Genomic DNA, 6000 nt, shown 5'->3' on the forward strand with positions numbered 1-6000 from the left:
AGTTTCTGGGCAGCCCAAGTTAATCTGAAGCAGTGGACGTGGCAGTATTCTGAAAAAGTACAAGCAGGAATCTTGGGAATTATTTCTCCCTTTTCTCCTGGTTGCTTAGATCCTATTTCATTTTCCTGGTATCACCTTGTAAGCCCTCACTGATGAATAATTAGATGATTTCTGTAACTTCCGTTGAAAGATCCCTTTCTGTGTCACAGGCGCTAGTCTCAGGATGTTTATTGTTTGATCTGTTTTCCCCTAAAATACTACCATTATTCCTGCGTTAGAGGTGAGTGAACGAAGCAGCTCGGTGATCGGTTGTGACTGGTAAAGAGTGAAGTTGAGACTGGAGCCCAGAGTAATGGCTGAGGTTTTTTTTAACCACCGTGCTATGCTGCCCTCCCTCCCTGCCTGTTTTTTCCTCATTGAAATTCCTGTCTTTGTGTTTGGATCTTATAGATAACCTCCATTATTCTACAAGAATTGAGTCTTTTCACGGAAATGACCACTACCCATATTTTGGTTCATTGATTGATTCACATTTCAGGGTTTGCTTTGCCTCATGTCTTTGGAATCAGAAGGAATAGTAACTGATTGTCTTCCCTAGCAGTTCAAGGTAGTACCACTGCAGGATTTGCACCCTGGCAGCCAGAATCGCTCAGGGATGACGCCTGTGGAAGCCCAGAAGGACTGGCTCCCTGAAAGGGGGAGGAGGGCCATGGCGTCAGGAGAACATGCACTTGTATCTGCCGGTGTCCAGGGACGTGCTCCGCAGGGGCATGTGGTGTTCCGGGTCCTTGACGCCTCTCCTTCTTATCTGTGTCTCTTCGAATTGTGTCCAGGAAGCCAGTGGGGAAGCTGCTAAGCAGAAGATCCCTGAGGTGACTGGCCTGCCGTGGCACTGCCTGGGGGACCCAGCAGCACCAGAGTCCCAGGGATGCTTGTTGAAATGCACATGGAAACATGGTCTTCAGCCTGCGTCTGAAATTGTTAGCAGACTTGCCAGGTGATCTGTACGCTCACAAAATGAGAACCACTGATTAATCCCCCAACTTTACAGAAAACTGCCTGGAACATGAAAATGACTTGACATCACTCAGTTATTTAATGATGATGAAATCAGAAATGGAATCTGGGTCTCTTGAGTGCTAGTCAAGTGTTCTTTCTTTCACACATCCCTGGTTTAGGCAGAGATCCAGAAAGCAGGTGTAGGGAACTGGTTCATGCCTCATGGTCTCCAGGTTTCCCATTTCCTGGCCTTTTTGGTTGCTTGGTGTGTGTGTGTGTCTGTGCTGGGGATGAACTCAAAGGCTACGCAGTGCGTGAACATGCAGACATTCATCCTCTGGCGTCTGTGTTTAGGACCCCGAGCAGCTTGCGGGAGGAGGCAGCGCTGGTTTTGAAAACAGAAGAGACAAGTGGAGTAGTTAGCTGGCCTCACTGGAAACTGTCCCCACTCTTCCTAAAATCACTTTCAAAAATGAAGAGCTGGATGTACTTTTCTTTGGTATTCTGTAAATAATGGAGTGAAAAATAGAATTTGCCCATTTAACTGCAGGTCACCAGTTTTCCTTCGTAGTGTTAAATATGCTCATCATCTGCAGTAATTTTCCATCGTGACTCTTGGTGGTTGCACCTTGTCTGCCCCCTGTTTCCCGAGATCTGCTGCTTGACCCGTGGTAGTTCTCAGGTTTGGCAGATTGTTGCGTAAGAATGATTAGCATTCCCGCCCCTGCTGCCCCAGGTGTGCCTACAGGCCTGCCAGGGAGCCAGAGAGCACAGGAGAGCGGCTAAAGGTGGGGGGCTCAGGGCTCGTGTGGCCTCACCGTGCACACCGGTGGGGACCTGACGCAGCCTCCAGGCCGCTTCTCCCGGTGAAACTGGGGATCGGGAAACCTGCTTTGTGAAGCTGGGCACAGTACCTGGTACATAGTTGACTGTCCCTTAGATGTCATCACTGATTAGTTATTCCTAAAAAGTTCTCAAAAATTTCTCTCTCTTTCATTTAAACATTAACTCTTCTGTGTCTCTGAAACTCTCTTCTCCCTTTAGGAAGCAGGGAATGTGCTAGAAGGTGAGTTTCATTGTCTGAACAAGGCTCTCACATTCCAGAAGGCTGGCCGGTTTCTGGTGGCGGTGTGGGGCCGCAGGCCTGCACTCGCTAACGGCACAGACGCCGACGCGTTTGGGGGAACCTGAGTCTTGCAGAGCACTGTGTGCAGGGGCGCTGAACACACCCGGTGACTTGGTGCGTTTTATTCTTTGGCTTGTCAGGTTGTCTTGACTGAACGTCGTTGGTGAAATATTGCTCTTTCTCCATTAGAATTGTGAAAATGGAAAATACAAGAAATTACAACCTTAGTGGCCAAAAGAAAACCTTAGCTTAAAGACTGTCAGTTAGGGAGCATTTTTCTCTTAAGCCCTATTGTTGACCTGTGCGATCCAAGGAGTTCCGGGAAAGGATGGTGGTGAAAGGTCATTATTTCTGTGAACTAGGCAGCTTAGTTTTGGGGAACTTAAGAGTTTATTCTTCTTGAGTCAAAAGTTATTCAACACAGGAAATCCCTTGTAAAACTCAAGTAACAAGTCAGCGGGGCCCAAGGCAGAGTATGCTGGGCCGAGGCTCGGGACGCACGGCAGACTGCCAGGACCTGGGCTTCCGGGGTTTGGCGGCGAGACACGAGCAGCTCAGCGTGGTCCTGTTTTAAATGTTCCCAGCGACGTTCGTCTTCGTGTTTTCTTTGCTCCTTCTGCATTTGGGAAATGAGTTTCAAAAAAACCTACTCTTTTAAAGCGATGTTTCATGAAAGATCCATATGGTAACATTCAATAAATTTCCCATGAAAGCCAAGAGAAATATATGTGTTTTAATGCAGACTCCAAGGGGAAGATGCTTTCCTGCAATTCTCCTTCCTCGGTGTGTCTCCCCCTGTGCCTTACCTCTGCCCCCAGCTGAGCCTTCGGACCCCGGGTCCCATTTGGTTTGTTCATCTGGGCAGCTACACTTGGTGTTCTGGTGGCAGATTGCCTGCCATTCTGGGCAAATTCTGAAAACATGACTTCCTCAGATACTCTAACAGAACATTCTCCCGTTGGCTTACCCTGGGAAGAGACAGATTTTTAAATGGAAAACTATTTTTAATCGTTTTCTGATGATCGTGAAGATTGGATTGTGAAAAATCAGTTCATGGGTGTGATCCCTGGTTGAAAGTTACCTTTTATGTAACATGTTAGAAAGAGCCATGATTGCACAGTAGAAAGTCCAGAATAATAGTGGCTTCAGTAAGAGCAGAGCTCCATTTTCTTTCTTCTGTTTTTGTGTGTGTGTTCTTTTCACATCCAGGAAGCCCCTTGCGGAGGCGGTCATTGCCTGACAGTGTCCTCAGGGAGTCAAGTGCCGCTCCTTTATTGATGCATTCTCCCTTCAGCAAGTTACCATGTGGACGTCTAGAAGGAACAGCACTCCCCTAGCTGTCTGTTGCCCTTTAAGGAGCCTTCCCTAAAGAGCACTCAAACAACGTGCCCTTACGTGCTTGGACAGAGCACAGTCACCTGGTCACTTGTGGCTGCAAGGGAGGCGAAGAACTGTAGTCCTTCAGCTGGGCTCACTGCCACATTGAGTCACAGGCCTCTGCTGGTCAGGAAGGGACGAGGGGGTTCAATGAGGCAGCCACCAGTCTCTGCCCCACCGACCAACATCGTAGTTGATTTAACATGATGTAGTTGGAGGTAAGTGTTATATTCCCAAGTTAAAAGTAAGAAAGAGATTAGATGCTTATTGAGTGTATTCAGTCTGCATTTAGACTTTGTGATTAGTTGTAGTTGCATTTAGAACTGGAACTAGCTAATAAAGTAAGATGACTTCCCAGTGTGAGTTTATCCCCGTGACGTAAAAGCCTCCGCTGTCAGAACCCACCCGCTTATCTTAGAGAAATGTGGCTGTGAGGACAGAGTGGTTGGCATTCTCAGTGATAAAACTAAAATTGGTTGATTCATTTAAAATTAATTGAAAAATTAAAAAAAAATGTACCTTTAACCTTTATTTCAAATATGTACATATGTTACACTAAGAGCTTTTAAGATTTCCTGCAACTTTGAACTTCCTCTTGTTTGCTTTTGTGGTTAATCCTTGCCTGGCTCCCTATTATTAGAAACAAAGATGGCTGGAGGTTAGAGGACATGGGTCCTTGTCGGACCTTATTCTCAGCTCACCTTTCCCCTTCTTTGCATTCTCTGGCTTGCTTCTCCGTGCCTTTCTTCACCTGTCTCTTTGATCTAATTCTTAAACTTTCTCCACCAGTGTGTCTCCACCCACCTTCACGTTTCCATTCCTGCCTGTCTTGAAAGGCCAAGGTCAAATGTCACCTCGCCCATGAAGTTGTGTCAGATTCCCCAGCTGGCAGGGAAGTCTTTATTCTTTGAGTTTCCACACCAATTTCAGTAGTTTTTAAAAAAAACGTTTTGATCTAACTTAGCCCTTTTCCCCTTGTATTATGCTCATTTGCATACAGTCATTGTTCCCACATCTGCTTAAGAACATGACTTCTGACTGAACTTGTAATTCCCTGCCTCTCACAATGCCTCACAAAGTGGGTGTTCAGTTTTTATTTATTTGCTTGAATGAATGGATGGATGGATGGAAAGAATGATAGTGAAAAGCATCATATAAAAACACTTAAAAACCTTCAGAATTTTTTTTAATTCAGTAGAGAAAGAATAAAACCCCAGTATTTTAGGTATGATTTAAAAATATGACCAGCACAAACATGAAACAAAGATTCTAGTCCAAACTTTCAAGACCCATTGCTTATAGGAGTCTTATTTATGATACTCTTTCTGAGAGGTAGGATGTAGGTATCAGCTTTTTGCAAATAGAAACTTAAATTCTGAAAATTACATAAGCAGCAACTCCCGCAGTGTGGAAAAAACAGAAGCCCGTTTGCATCATCCATGCTGTGTAAAAAGCACAAATGAACAGATAACCTGTCAGCTTCCTTCCAGTTCCGGGCCCTTACTGCCCACATTTGGCAGCAGCAGGCACTGTGAGAACCTGACTTCGACTGAAATAAATGTGACACTGCTTTGCACAGAGAGAGAGGAGGGGCCAGTGGTCATGGCCGAGAGGAAGCTTTTAATAGTTAGACTTAATAAGAATTGGGGAAAATGCTTATTCCACTGGTACCGTTGCAGTAGGGAGTGAAGTCTGTGATTGTGTCACTTTAAATCTTTCACATGTTATTTCCTGTCCATAGCTGATAATGCACAGTTCCATCTGCAAGGTGAGGATAATCCTGCAGCTTCTGCACAGTGGTTTTGAATTTTGACTCAAATGGGGCAGCCTTAAGTGTACAGAATCAGAGTCAAAACTGGTGGATCCAATGTGTATGGCATTTGTTCTGTATGATTTAAAGATGTGAAGTTGTTAAGGAGACGGGGCTGGTGTTAACCAAGATGCTGAACTGTCAGGGCTGCTGGCCCCTCCCCGCAGATCCACTCCCAGGATGGAAAGAGAGAATGGTGAGGAAACCGTGGTGCCACGGGGGAGCCACTGGAAATCCTGTGTGTAGTGGGCGGCTCTATCTTCGGTCGCGGGCAGGAGACAGCCCAGCAGGGACAGCAGGGGATCCGCTCTTGTTCCACCAGCCGTGGCCCTGAGAGAGGCAGTGCTGCCCCAGGCCGCCCAGGTCTCTGGTCCCGGAGCGCCCGTGAGCAAACTCGGGGCAGCAGAAAGTCCAGACCCCTGTGCTGGGGAGGAGCTGAGAAAGCAGGTGGAGCTTCCTGACCTCCATCCGGCCCCCAGCCCAAGGCGCTGCGGTCGCAGAAGTGTCTCTTCCTGATGCTGCTTCTCCCCAGCCAGGGGTGGTGTTTGGAGGGGGAGGGACTGACTGCGGTGGACGCGCGCCCTGGACTCTCCGCTCTCCACCCCTTGAGCTGCCTGGGCCTCCTACAGACGAGGGGATGGCCTTTCACTGTGAGTGTTTGCCTGATGTTCCCAGGGGAAGTGAGCTC

This window comes from Vicugna pacos, chromosome 30 (assembly GCF_048564905.1).
Source record: "Vicugna pacos chromosome 30, VicPac4, whole genome shotgun sequence".
Taxonomy (NCBI): Eukaryota; Metazoa; Chordata; class Mammalia; order Artiodactyla; family Camelidae; genus Vicugna; species Vicugna pacos.